The sequence below is a fragment of the Coffea arabica genome, chromosome 7e, assembly GCF_036785885.1.
Source record: "Coffea arabica cultivar ET-39 chromosome 7e, Coffea Arabica ET-39 HiFi, whole genome shotgun sequence".
Taxonomy (NCBI): Eukaryota; Viridiplantae; Streptophyta; class Magnoliopsida; order Gentianales; family Rubiaceae; genus Coffea; species Coffea arabica.
This window is the reverse complement of record NC_092323.1, coordinates 39,203,255-39,217,491: the sequence shown is the minus strand read 5'-3', so window position 1 is coordinate 39,217,491 and position 14,237 is coordinate 39,203,255. Positions and strand designations below refer to the sequence as shown.

The following is a 14,237-nucleotide window of genomic DNA, read 5'->3' as shown; positions in this document are numbered from 1 at the left end:
AATACTCAAAATAAGTCAACTAGCAGTCAATTAAACAAAGGGTCCCCAATCATAGCTCCAACCACCGACAAATAAAGAAATAGATAATAAATACACCAAAAACTAATTAAAGAGGTAAACACAACAAAAAAATTTTCAAATACCACGGTTTTAACACAAAATTGAGCAGATAGTCAAAAGTAGCCGAAAACAAAAACACAGCACCCCAATCAACCACAATCATCTGTCATCAACTAAAAATTAAAAAAAATCTGGCCTCAGCTAACAATTAAAAACCTGTCCTCAGCTACAAATTAAAAATCTATCCTTAGCTAAAGGTAATAGAAAATTAAAGAAAGAAAGGACTTGAGATGATAGTCGACAGAAAGGACGACGGCAGAGTGGCAGTGGCAGCGACAAAAAGGCACGCGTGTAGGGGCTCATGGGTTGCACGTGCAGAAGGCTGGATAGACGCGGGCTAGGTGCGAGGCGGACAGGCTCGCTGGCACCTGTGTTGCTGGTGCGCGGACAGAGGAGGAAGCAGGCACATTGCTGGGCCTGCTGGTCGCGCGCTTGGTTGCTGTTGGGCACGCGAATGCTGCGCACGCTCGCTGGTTGCACGCTGTGGGAGACAGATGTGCGCCAATTCTATTCCACTTAATCCCTCTTTCATAGCATAGCCACTTAATTCTATTCGACCTCATTAGTCTAGCCATTAAGGGGTACGATGTCATTCTAGGTATGGATTGGCTAGCTCATTACCATGCTCAGGTAAATTGTAGGATGAATGTGGTAGAGTTTTGCATACCAGGTGAGACAACTTTGAAGTTAGACGTGAGGGGTATGTTAGTCTCATCTGCGCTTATTTCGGGAATAAGGGCTAGGAAATTGCTTAGTCGTGGGGCACACGGTTATTTAGCTTTTCTAATTAACACTCCGGGAGAAAAGATTAAGTTGGAGGACATGCCGGTAATCAGGGAATATCTGAACGTATTTCCGGAGGAGTTGGGGTCATTGCCACCTGAAAGGGAGATTGAATTTAAGATTGATCTAGTACCCGGAACTACTCCCATTTCGAAAACCCCTTATCGAATGGCACCTGTTGATTTTAAGGAATTAAAGGTGCAATTGCAGGATTTGCTAGAACGGGGATTCATACATGAGAGCGAGTCGCCGTGGGGAGCTCCAGTGCTATTTGTTAAAAAGAAAGACGGGAGTTTAAGGTTATGCATTGACTATCGAGGGCTGAATGCAGTAACTGTTAAAAATAAATATCCTTTGCCCCACATTGATGAATTGTTTGATCAGTTACAAGGGGCTGTGGTGTTTTCTAAACTGGATTATCGACAAGGGTATTATCAATTGAGAATCAGAAAGGAGAATGTACCAAAAACGGCGTTTAACACTCGATATGGGCATTTTGAGTTTGCAGTAATGACTTTTGATTTAACCAATGCCCCAGCAGCGTTTATGGATTTAATGCATCGAGTGTTTAAACCTTACTTGGTTAGGTTTGTAGTGGTGTTTATTGATAATATCCTGGTATATTCGAAGTCAAGGGAGGAGTATGAACAACACTTACGAATAGTGCTGCAAACCTTAAGAGAGCACCAACTGTTCGCTAAGTTCAGCAAGTGTGAATTTTGGTTGGAAAAAGTGGCGTTCCTAGGTCATATAATCTCAAAAGATGGGCTTGCTGTAGACCCGGCAAAAGTGGAAGCTGTAGCCAAATGGAAGCGGCCAGAGAATCCCACAGAGGTGAGGAGTTTTCTAGGATTAGCAGGGTACTACTGCCGATTTATAAAGAACTTCTCGAGAATTGCGGGACCCTTGACTAACTTGACAAAGAAACAAGGAAAGTACATCTGGGATGTTAAGTGTGAGAATAGTTTCCAAGAGCTTAAGAAGCAATTGACTATGGCTCCAGTTTTAGCTTTGCCCAATGGGAATGATAGCTACACGGTTTTTACCGATGCTTCAAAAGAGGGGTTAGGGTGCGTGTTGATGCAAAATAAGAATGTGATTGCCTATGCATCTCGGAAGTTAAAACCTCATGAGCAAAACTATCCAACCCATGACTTGGAGCTTGCAGCTGTTGTGTTTGCCTTGAAAAAATGGTGACATTATTTATATGGTGTGACTTTCGAGGTATATACGGATTACAAGAGTCTTAAGTATCTGTTTTCTCAGAAGAAGCTAAATCTAAAACAACGTCGGTGGGTGAAGTTCTTAGAAGATTATGATTGAACGATTAACTATCATTCCGGAAAGGCCAACGTTGTAGCAGATGTTTTAAGTAGAAAGGCTCAACTAGCAAGTTCCATGGTGGGAGAGTGGAGCTTGTTAGAAGATGTATGTGAGTGGAAACCTCGTCTGGAACCGAAAAAGGTGATTTTTGAAAATATTGAGGTGAAATCGACACTGTTGGATCGGATTAAAGAGGGCCAAGTGAAGGACCAAATGGTGCAAAAGTGGGTGGAAAAAATGAAGAAATGAGAGTTGCCTAACTTCAACCTAGGTCCTGATGGAATTTTAAAGTTCCGAAATCGTGTCGTTGTACCTAGGGATGAGGAGTTAAAGAGGGAGGTTTTGGAGGAATCTCACCGTTCTAGATATACGGTGCACCCAGGGAGTAATAAGATGTACCAAGATCTCAAAAGTCTCTATTGGTGGGAGAATATGAAGGCGAAAATTGCCCAATTTATACAAAAGTGTCTTACGTGCCAACAGGTGAAAGCTGAGTATCAAAAACCATCAGGTCTGTTACAGCCTTTAGAAATCCCTGAATGGAAATGGGAGCACATAATGATGGATTTTGTATCAGGGTTGCCACGAACACAAAAGGGGCATGATGCGATTTGGGTAATAGTGGACCGATTAACTAAGACCGCACATTTCCTGCCAGTAAACATGAAATATTCTTTGGAGAAACTTGCCAAACTTTATATGGATGAAGTGGTGAGATTACATAGGGTACCAGTAAGCATTGTATCCGATAGAGACTCTAGGTTTGTATTCCGATTCTGGCAGAAATTGCAAGAGACTCTAGAAATTAAGTTGAATAATAGTACAGAATATCACTCGCAAACTGATGGACAATCTGAGAGAACCATTCAAACTCTTGAGGATATGCTGAGAGCCTGTATTGTGGACTTTGAAGGAAGTTGGAGCCGATACTTAACCTTGGTTGAATTTGCATATAATAATAGTTATCATTCCTCTATTCAAATGGCCCCATATGAAGCCTTATCTGGACGACGGTGTCGATCCCCAATCCATTAGGATGAAGTAGGAGAGAGAAAAATTATAGATCCGGCTACAATACCATGGGTTGAGGAAGCTTACGAAAGGGTAAAGGTGATCCGCCAGAGACTTCAAACAGCCCAAAGCAAATAGAAGAGTTATGCCGATCATCGGAGGAAGGATTTGGAGTTCGAGATAGGAGATAAGGTGTTTCTTCGGATTACCCCGTTGAAAGGAAAGATTAGAGCAGGAAAAGGGAAAAAGTTGCAACCACGAAACATAGGACCTTTCAATATACTCCAACGAGTAGGAAAAGTGGCTTATCGACTTGAGTTACCAGCTTGTTTGTCTCGGATCCATGACGTTTTCCATGTTTCTTTACTTAAGAAATACCAGCCGGATCTGACTTACATTTTGCCACCAGAAGATGTTGAACTCGACGAGTGTGAGAATCTTGAATTTTGCAGATAAATACCAATGCATACTTCAATTTCACCTTTATCTAGCATTCGTATTCTTTAATCTTTTCTAGTATTACTTTCACTCGCTTTTATATACTAGTGTATATTTCATTCGTAGTTCTTATTTTAATCTATAACCTTATTTCATTTGTTTTAAATAAGTAAATAAAAATAATTTTCATGTGCAAAATAATATAACGGTGCTAACTATTAAAGCACATAGCTTTGCTTCTCTAAGTTAATAATTCTTGAGTTATATTAGGTTTACTCCTTAAAAATAATTCCTTAATTTTCAATAGCTAATTTTAATTTCGAATAAGGTTAAGTGTAGATAGAAACTTTAATATTATTATGCAACCGATAAATTCTAGATAAAAACAATACAAGTATTCTAAAAACACTTAAGACGTAAAAATTTTGATAATCAAAGCCTTGCAAGATTAGCGTATAATTAGGCGTTCAAATCACATTTGGGGATAATTTTTGAAGCTAAGTTAGAACTAAGGATTTAAGTGGATAATAGGAGGAGAAGTGAAAAGACTAAACTACCCTTCACAATTTCACAAAATCACCCCACGACCACAACCATTCCACGCAAAGCCAAACACTCCCTCGGACACCATGATCATTCACCTCTCCATTCGGCCAATGCTCACCTTCACCACCAGCTACAACCGCTACACCCAACCAGAACCAACATACCTGTGCATGAGGACAAGAGCCGAGAGAGAGAGACAGACTTCAGCACCTTGTCGTGTGAGTGAGCTTCCAGTGAGGTAAATTTCTGGACTGATTGATGGTTAACCAGAGGTAGTATAAGCAAGCTTTGGACTTGTATGTGAGGTCTTTAAGCTCGGATGGTGTAACTAGCTATGTGATAATTTGATGTTAAGTTACCAGAATTGGTGTGGAAGAAAAAATGGTACTGCCGTGAGCTTGAGCTCGGATGTTGTAGCTTTAATTCGTTGTTTGTGGGATGATCAGAGTTTGTATTTGTGTATTAATTCCCTGGAAACAAGATGACTAAGTCATGCATGAAATTAATTAGCCTGGATTACGCTGGAAAATAAATATGAATCAGAATCCATCACATGCAAGTTCATCCGAGTAGAAGTTGCACAAAATTCTGTTTTGATGAAAATGATTCTGCCGAGAAAATGGTTTGGAAATGCAACTGTAATTCTATTTTCCTGTGACAATCTGAGCACTCAAGTGTAATTAGCTCAGTGAAACTTAATGATTAAGATGTTTAGGACCCTGCACGTTAATTCTATGAAGTTGATTGATGAATTAAGGAACTTAGGAAATTCTGTTTCGATGGAAAATTTCTGCTGAGACTGGTTAAGAAATGATTTGCCTAATTTGCCTAATTTTGACAAGCTGTGGTTATAATCCTAACTATCCAAGTGAAGATAAAATGTTTAAGGGCATGCATGTTGAGTTGCACGATTGGACGATGAAACTAGGAACTTGGAAAAAATTCTGGTTTTGTGAATTGGAATTCTGGTGAACCGAAAATCTAAAATGCAGTTGTAACCTGTTTAGATTTGATAATCTAAGCATGTAATGGAGGTTAACCGACTAATCATTGGGTGATTAACCTGGCTATGGCCTTGCATGTTAATTTTGTGCATTCGGATGATGAGTTGAGGAGCATAAGAATTTCTGTTTCGGTGAAATGGAACTTCAGTAAGCTGGAGTTTGGTGAAAATTTCCGAGATCTTGAATTTGATATTTAATTCTCAATCTGTCTTATGGTGATGATATGAGTTGATATATGCGATTATCTAGTTAACAACATGTTAATTGAAGTTTGCATGAGGTCTTGTAGCTCGGCTAACCAAGAAAATAAAATGAAAACAGAAAAATTGTTTCATGAATGGTCATCCGAGACTAGTGGATATAATTTCTGGATTTTCTGGATGATTTTAGTTGCCGAGTGAATCTAGTTTTGAAGTGGAAATTTTTAATAACTAGCTAAGTGTTTACATGCTGGATTTGAGTACCTAACACCCTGTTTAAACGAAAAGAAAATTTGATCTAAAGTATCTTGTAGACACCAAATTTTTGGTGTAATTTCATTTTTTAGTTTTTATTTGTCGTGTTCATTTTTAGTTTTTAGTTTCCAGTTTTATTTTTATTTTTAAGTTTTATCATAGAATTTGTTGAAAAAGAAAAAAAAGAGAAAAAGAAAAGCATTCAAAAAAATATGTTTTAGTCATTTTGTTTTTATTCAATGCTTTCTTGAAAGAAAAATGAAAATGAAAATGAAAAAAAAGGGAAAAAGGAAATTTGTTCACAAAAATATATTTATTTCTTTAAATGCAACCTTTTTGCACTTTAGTTATTTTTATTAAGTTATTTTGAAAAAAGAAGAGAAAAAAGGAAAAATGAAGAAAATTTGGAAAAATGGACATTTTTGTTGTTTTTATTTATTTATTTAGTTTGTTTTTTTATTTGTTTTCATTCTTATTATTATTACTTGGTTTTTGGCAATTTGTTATTATTATTATTTATATTTTATCATTTCTGTATTTATTAAGTTGAAAGTTAAAAAAAAAAAAAAAAAAAAGAAACGCGACTTGCAAGCTGCGTTTTTGCAGCTTGCAAGGGAGGACTTCGGGCAGCCCCTTGGGCTGTAAATATAGAAGAGCTGGCTGAAGGTTTAGGGTTGGAAGTTCCCATATAAATAGCAAAAGGATGGATAGCCGCAAGGGAGTTTTAGGAGGGACAGAGAGAGAGTTAAACGGCAAAAGGAAAAACACAAAAAACAGCAAAGGAGAAAAAGAAAGGGAGGGATCGAGAGTTGAGGGTTTGGTCTGAGAGAGGGCAGCAGCAAAAAGGGAGGAAGGAACCCACGAAAAGAGACCAGGTGATGGGCTGAGCAAGAAAAAGAGAAAGCGAGAGGGTGAGATAGAGAATTAAAGTGAGAAGAGGGGCATCGGGTGCTGTTCTTCCAGCAATAAAGCAGCAACTGGAGCTGATGCTCCTCGCGAAGCTTTCACCATTTTCACTCTGCCATCGTTACCCGTGAGCTTCACCGTGAGTCAAGAGCAAGAAGAGGCAAAGGGCGGTTGGATTTTGAGGGAACCACGGTGCAAGGCTGCGAAGGAAAACGCAAAAAAGGTCTGTCCAAGCACCACAGTCCGCATCTGCCGCTGCTTGCTGTCCTCATCGTTCTTGAGAGCTGCAACCTGGGCTTCATATTTGGTGGAGCTCATCTTCTTGCGGACAGTCATCTTAGGTTTCAACCTTACAAGGTGGTCAGGTAAATATAACTCACGCCCCTGCTGATTCAACGTGTTTCTCACAAAATTCGTACCTACGATACATGAGCAAATCAGATTTAGGTCGCCAGTCCTGTTGAGTTATTTTCTTCCCTGTCCCATGCTGAATTTCATACAATTCCCTGGTCGAATGCTTCTTGTTTTATTGATGAATTTCTGATGTCGGATGATGTAAATAAAACCATGAGTTACATGATCTTGTTAGATGAACAAAACCAGAAAACTGTAGAAAGCCCTCGGCTTTATGATTCTCATTATGTTCGGATCCTAATGCTCCCTTGGTTGCTGCTTCTTTTTGTGTTTTTGCGATGTTAATGATGGGTTTAGCAGTGAAAGGCTCAGATAACACGGTGTTTGTTTGGTTTGGAAATGGGTTGGGAATTTCTGGCTTCGCCTTTTGCATAATTGAGCAGCCAGATCACGCTACATTGTGGCATTTTGTGTCCAAGAGTTTTTGTTAGATGCCTCCACTTTTCCTTCGCCTCACTTTTTCTCATTGCTGGTCTTGGACAAGTTGGAAACTGCATTTAATCATTTCTTTGATATGTTTGAATTGTATAAGAAACTAAAGGCTGCTGCATTTTCTTCATCGTTTCTTTCTCCAAGCAATCCGCAGGGCCGAACTTCCTATTGTATGCTCAGACACCAAGCTCCAATGGGTTTTTGTTTGGATCAAAGTCGTGATGCTTGGGTGAATTTGTTTTGTTCGAAGTTGTGTTTTGGGGCTAAAATCTGTGCTTGGAAATCGAAAACTAGTGTCTAGTTTGTTGTAGAAATCCCCTAGCAGCTGCCGAGAACTTTTGCTGCATTTTTTCCCTCTCTTGCTGATCTTTCCGTGGCTGCTATCTGAGTTTTTACTTCAGCTGCATGCTTAATTGTTTTTTGAAGGGAGAAAATGGAAGGTTGGGTGTTGGGTTTGAGTGTTTAAACATCTAAGATGCGTGAGCTGAAAAAATGGGAAAGCCACGGCTGGAAAAGAGAATTGCAGAAAGTGTTCATTGCAGAATTTTGTTTCCTCGTATGCATGCATGTATTAATTCTTCAAAATTGCCCCTTAACTCCCTTAAGTTCCTCCTTGACCCACTATGACCCAGAAATTGGAAGGATTAATCAATTTAGCCCATGAGATTTTGCAGCAATGCTACAAAGACCCGTTTGCCTTTCAATCGTTTGCATCCAAGTTCTAAAGTGTTTGCAATCTGAGCTATTACTTGCTTTTGTCTTTGCCCTTTGAAGTTCTTGAAAGTGTTTCATTAAGCTTGAGTGCTTTGTTAATATTTGCAATTTGGTCCTTGATGGCTTTAATTTTACAACTTCATTGCTTGTTTGTTTCGATTAATTAATATGCTTTGTTTCAATTGAATTTAAATCATAACTTTAGGGACTTTATGGCTAAGTGAGCTTTGTTTTGCCCATTTCCTTTAATTTTTCTTAAATAAAGTGGTGCCTTGACCTTTTTATTATTTTGGAGGGTAATTGAATAATTTCACCTCATTGGGGCGTCAAATCGAGGGAGGTACACTCTATCCCTCATTTGCACTACATTTGATCTTACGTGCTCCTACGTGTTATGTGAATATGCATGCCTACCTTGCTTTCCTACCTCCTTGCGTGCATTTACTTGCTTTTTACTTTTATTTAAGTTTTATGGGGTATGTGTACACCTCTTGGCTTGTAATAGATAGGGCTCGGAGAGCATCTTGTCCATTTCCCCTTCCCCTTTATGCTTTTATGGGGTATGCGTACACCTCTTGGCTTGTAATAGATAGTGCTCGGAGAGCATTTGGTCCACTTCCCCTTCCCCTTGGTTGCTTGTGTTTGTTGCTACATGTTTAATTGCTTTATTAGGCTCTTGCATCTAGTCGAGCATGCTGAATGCTATGTGCTATGTGTTTACGAGTATTTTGGCATGTCTACTTGCTTTCATAGCCATGAATGAATGGAATGGATGAATGTACGTTTCCGCTAGTCCAACGCTAGTCGGAATTCATAGAATGGGCTAGTCCAACGCTAGACCCTTAGGGATTTCCCCTCATTAGCATATCATTTGCTTGTTCACCACATATCATGCATTTTTCTTAGTTTTATCATCTGGCATGCTCCTCGATTCCCCTTTCCCCTCACTTTAGGTTTTGCATCCCATACTAGCTATAGGGTTCATTTTGCTTGAGTGTCCCCTTCTGATAAGGGAAACGAGCGAGTGTGGCTACTCGATAGCCTTAGCACGCTAGTTTTGCCTTCTAATCAAAGGGAAAATCGAAGTCGACAAGTTAGGAATCATTCCCATACCCGACCTGATGCATTCCCTTAGGTTCATTCATTCTCATTTATCACTCACTCATTCTTTTCAATTCACATTTTCCTTTCCTTATTGTTCATTTTGATTTCTACTTCACAAAATTGCATTTAATTACACCTATATGCACTTATCACTATATTTCATACACTTGCACACGAACACTTGGAATTTTCATACAATTGCACACGTGCACCTTTTCATACACTTGCACACAAACACTTGGATTTTTAATTTCTTTCATACACTTCCACACTTGCACATTTGAGTCTCATTTGCATTAATCGACCTCTATGGGGTTTTCCTTTGTTGGCCGCCACAATTCATGTGGTTTGGGACCAAAAGCCTCACGAGAGACATCGTAGAATTTAGGATTGCATTTTTCTTTCCGTATTGCATTCATATAGTCATATCCAACGCGCGAACATATATTGGGTAGAAAATTAGGAAAGGTAAGGTTAAGTCGCGCAACTAGCCTTGGCTAGGTCAAAGGGGTGCCTTGGATTCTATCCTTGCCTTCCCCTTTGTCAAACGTGACCCCCGAACCTTTTTCTTTGGCTTACGTGGACTAGGAGTCGTTTTAAAAAGGGTTTTACTACTTTGTCTTTAAAAAACACTTTTTGGGTGACTTGGTACACCCCAAATCTATACCAAGTGGCGACTCCGTTTTCATATTTAAAAAACCCTTTTTAAAATTTCATTTGGCCAAATCGTCGCTTTCCAAAGTCCCATGGCCTTTTTACTTTTCATTTTGCACACGTTCACACCACACTTCGCACACACATCACACATTCACACGATCAAAAAGTGGGGCGCGACAGTTGGCGACTCCACTGGGGACTTCCTAAGTGGGTCCGAGCATTTGACTTAGCCATTCGTTTCCTTTTTCTACCCTTTTTATGCATTGCATTTGGATATTAGGGTTGCATTTTCCATTTTTAGGGCCTTTTGCCTTGCGCGCGTATCCGACTATTCCCTCACTCACGTACGTGTGATTGGTTGATTGGATGAATGTTTACTTGTTTATCTCGCGCTTGCATTGCATTTGGGAGGGGGTGTGTCACCTTTAGAGCCTCGCATGGTTCTCAACCCCTTCCCTCAAATTAGGGGAACACTTCATACGTGCATATTTACTTGCTTTATCCCATTTTATTTGTATTTTCGTGGGCGCCATCCCACACCGCCTTGTAGGATTAGGATCGATTGCCTTGGGTAGGCGGATGGTGTGCTCTGCGCCCATAGCGCTACCTAAGGGATCACTCGAGCCACCGATCAAAGGCCCTGGGAGTGATGACCCTTCGCCTTTAGGTCTGAAGGCTTGGGAGCCGAAGCTTTATCGAGTCTAGGCATTAGTGAACCCCAGCCTCATGCATCCATATTAGAATAACCTAGGGTAGAGTCGGCCTCACCCTTTATAGGCACATTAGGCACGAGGGAAGGGGTTCTACCCCTTTTACTCGCTTTATTGTATTTCTTTTCTTAATTGCTCCCAATGTGTTATGTGTACTATCAATTGCACTAACCATTTCTTTGTTTCTTGGCTTGCATTCATATGCCTTAGCGATAAGAGGCCTTTTTGGGCACTCTTTTAATGACTCACCCACTAGATAGCTCACATGTTTAAATTTCAGTCTTTGCATTTACTTTTCAGTGAATACATTTCATGTTTAGACCTTTTCCCCCCGTTGCATTATTTATGTCCTTTATCTCACATTTCATGTTTGTCACATATTTACATAGCTTTAATAAACTGGCATCATGCATAAACCCTAGAAAGGGAATGCCATTTAGGGGATCCTGTGTTTAGGAATAAACCACCCCATGTCTCGGATATATAATCCAAATGAGACTTGCACGTTTACATTTTTGTACCATCCAAAGGGGTAGTGCACAAGGTAAGGTAGGATCTGATCATTTTCATAGAGTGATCTTTGGAATATGAGCATCTAATAATCGCTTTTTGGCCATTTTATCAAAAATTGGTAAAAATCCCTTGCGTGAAGGACATTAATTTGAAGAAATTCACAAATGATTCCTCCTATTGAGACGAAAATAAATTGAGGCCAAAATTTGATTTTTAGAAGGTCATAGACTAATGCACCTCAATAATTTTGAAATGACCAATGGCCGGACAATTCAACCAATCCATTTTGCCAATTCATTCAATTTCATTCATTTGACCAATTTACCCATTTTTAGGGCAGCCGAGCCGATTTTGAATAAATCATGTTTCGTTCAATCTATTTGATCAATTTGCCCCTTTTAGGGTGATCTGATTAATTTCGGATAAATTTCATTCAATTCATTTGACCTGTTTCCCTTTTAGGGTAATTCGGTCGATTTTAAATAAATTGTCAGTGTCATTCAACCCATTTGCCCTATTAGGATTTCATTGTCAAATTTCAAATTGGGAGATCTAGTCAATTTTGAAAAATCGTCCATTGCATCCAATCATTTGATCAATTAGGGTTTTGACCCGTAATTCACTGAGAAAATTTGTTAAAACGAATTCCAATCTTTTCGATGGGAGGTTCGTCAAGGTCAAACCCGTGCCTTTTGCAAATCAAAGGTGATCAATCTATTCGGACGTTGACCTCATTTTGATAAATATCTCTCGTCACCCTAATTGACCAAATTTTTCAAAATTATTTTCACTCCATGAGTTGATCGGATCCATCAGGTATTGTATAGTGCCTATTCTAGCGGATTGCATTTTCATGCTAGGCCTACCCTTGGCATAAAAAGGGTTCCCCCCATAGGACATGCATACCGATTTTGCAGTTTTGCCTACTAACTCGGGGTATTTTCTTTTGTTTTCCCCTCCCCGCATTCATAAAAATATTTCAATAAGACGGAAATATTCTTCTATATCTGATGATAATTTTAATCCAATGAAGTTTGAAGATTACAAGTGTTATTTGATTCTTGGGCAGATCCTACGATGAAAACCCTCTGAGAGATGTTGTAATTGTTTTCCAAAGAAAAATTTTGTATATTTGAAAAAGGAGACAAAAAGTGTATATGTGGAGCTCTTTACAAGTTTCTCTCTTCTCATTTGTATCGTAATTGAATGAGAAATTTTGTTTCAAACTTTTTCAGCAATAAATTTTTTGGACAATCATTGTTTTGTGTATATTTATGTACATTTCATTCTTTATTCTTATTCATTGGAGATTTCATGATGAATTTTAAGAAATAAGACTAAATTGGGATTTTTTTTTCCAACCTCCGACCTGAAAATTCACAATAAGAGTGTTCAGAATTAAAAGAGGTCATTCAGAAGGCCCAATGAGATATCTTTTCTCCTTCACTGAACCCCAAAATAAAATCAGTCACATTGATTGATAAATCGCAAATTGGGGCCATCTTTGCTTGGAAATATCCATTGTGTTTAATCGATTCAATCACATCTAAGTGAAGGCAAAAATGTGCATTATCCTTATTCGTTTGGAAAATTTGGAGTGATACTTCGAGCATTCTTTTCTCTACCTATACAGATTTTATCATTTGCTCTCCCGTTTGAGCCTTTAAAAGAATAATTTCGTTCCAAATAAACGCCTTGATGATCACTACCCTTCATTGGAGAATTTTCAAAATATCAAAAAGAAGAATGGGTTGTCAATGAGCATTTCGTTACTCTGGTTGTCATAAAGTGTAGGAATGATACTTTGGCCATCGCTTCTACAATCCAAACACTATTTATCCCTTGCATCCTCATTTGAGCCAAATAGGTGGTTCCTTTCAAATGCACTTGTGAATCGTACCCCACATTGGGGAGGGAGATTGGGGAATTTTTCAAAAAAGAGAAAAGCAAATATTAAAAGAAAAGAGGGAACTGCAATTGAAGAGATGTGATTCCACTTGGGTTTCAATTTTGAAAAGAAAAGAAAAGAGGAAAATGACAAGTTTTGTCCGGCGGATCACTTGTGAATGAACAAGGGTCTTCCTCAGTCAGTTAATTCAGATACATGCCAAAAATTTCCCATTAATGAAAATTTCTTTTCAGAGTTAATGTAGAGAACGGAATTAAAGTCAGGCCCTCTTCTTTTCCGATCAAGCATTCCAACCCTAGTTATCCCTTTTGAGCCTTCAGAATAAAATATTTCGTTTGGCAACCCCTGAGAATCGCAAACCCCACACTGGGGGCGAGTTTGAGTTGAAAAGAAAATTTCAAAAGGTGAAAAGTGAAAAGCCCCAAAATCAAAAACAAAAGAAGAAAAGAGAACCTCAGTCCACAAATAAACTGGGGCAAATTTCAAAAATGGCCGAAGGCCAAAAAAATCAAAAAGAAAGAAAATGAAAGAGAAAAAGCCTCAATTGAGCAAAAACTGAGGCAAATTCTGATTTTACCCTAAAATAGGGTTGGCGCAACAATGCGATCTCAGATTCTTCAAACCAGTTCTGAAATCCGTTTTCAAGTCTTAACTTTTCTAAGCACCCCACCTGACCCCATTACAAAGCCGAAAGTCCTGACTTCTGTTCTTTGCACTGGCTTTGTCAAGGAAATCTCTGATGTCGAAAATTTTAGCTGTATTTCTGAATTGATTAGGTGTGAGGTTGACACTGCACTTCATGTGAAACCCCGCGAGGGTATTTTTGAAAAGGGGGAAAAAGAGGAGAAAAACGAGCGAAATGAATGCAAAAGAAAGGTGCAAAAAAAAAAAAAAAAAAAAAAAAAAAAAAAGAGATTTGATGCCGAAAGACCTTGTTGAGTGATGACAAAAAGTCAAACAAAGTCCAAGATCTTGGAGTCCAAATTGAGGGTAATTTTGAGAAAAACGCGATCTTCGGTGCAATGTCCTTGAAAATTATTTCTTTCTTTAGCTATCGTTTTCAAGCCAAATTACAAGCTAATAAAGTCCATCGTTGACTTATTCTTTCATGACAATCCAAAATGAGGATCATGCTCATAAGAAATTCATCAAATCATTTGTGATCATAAGGGCATAACCCGTTTCCACATGTTTAGCT

At 38.8% G+C, this 14,237-nt stretch overlaps 1 pseudogene; it reads left to right on the top strand.

Moving 5' to 3' along the window:
• Positions 1 to 720: 720 nt before the first annotated feature.
• Positions 721 to 14,237, top strand: part of LOC140011355 (uncharacterized) — a 52,983-nt pseudogene continuing 39,466 nt past the window's right edge.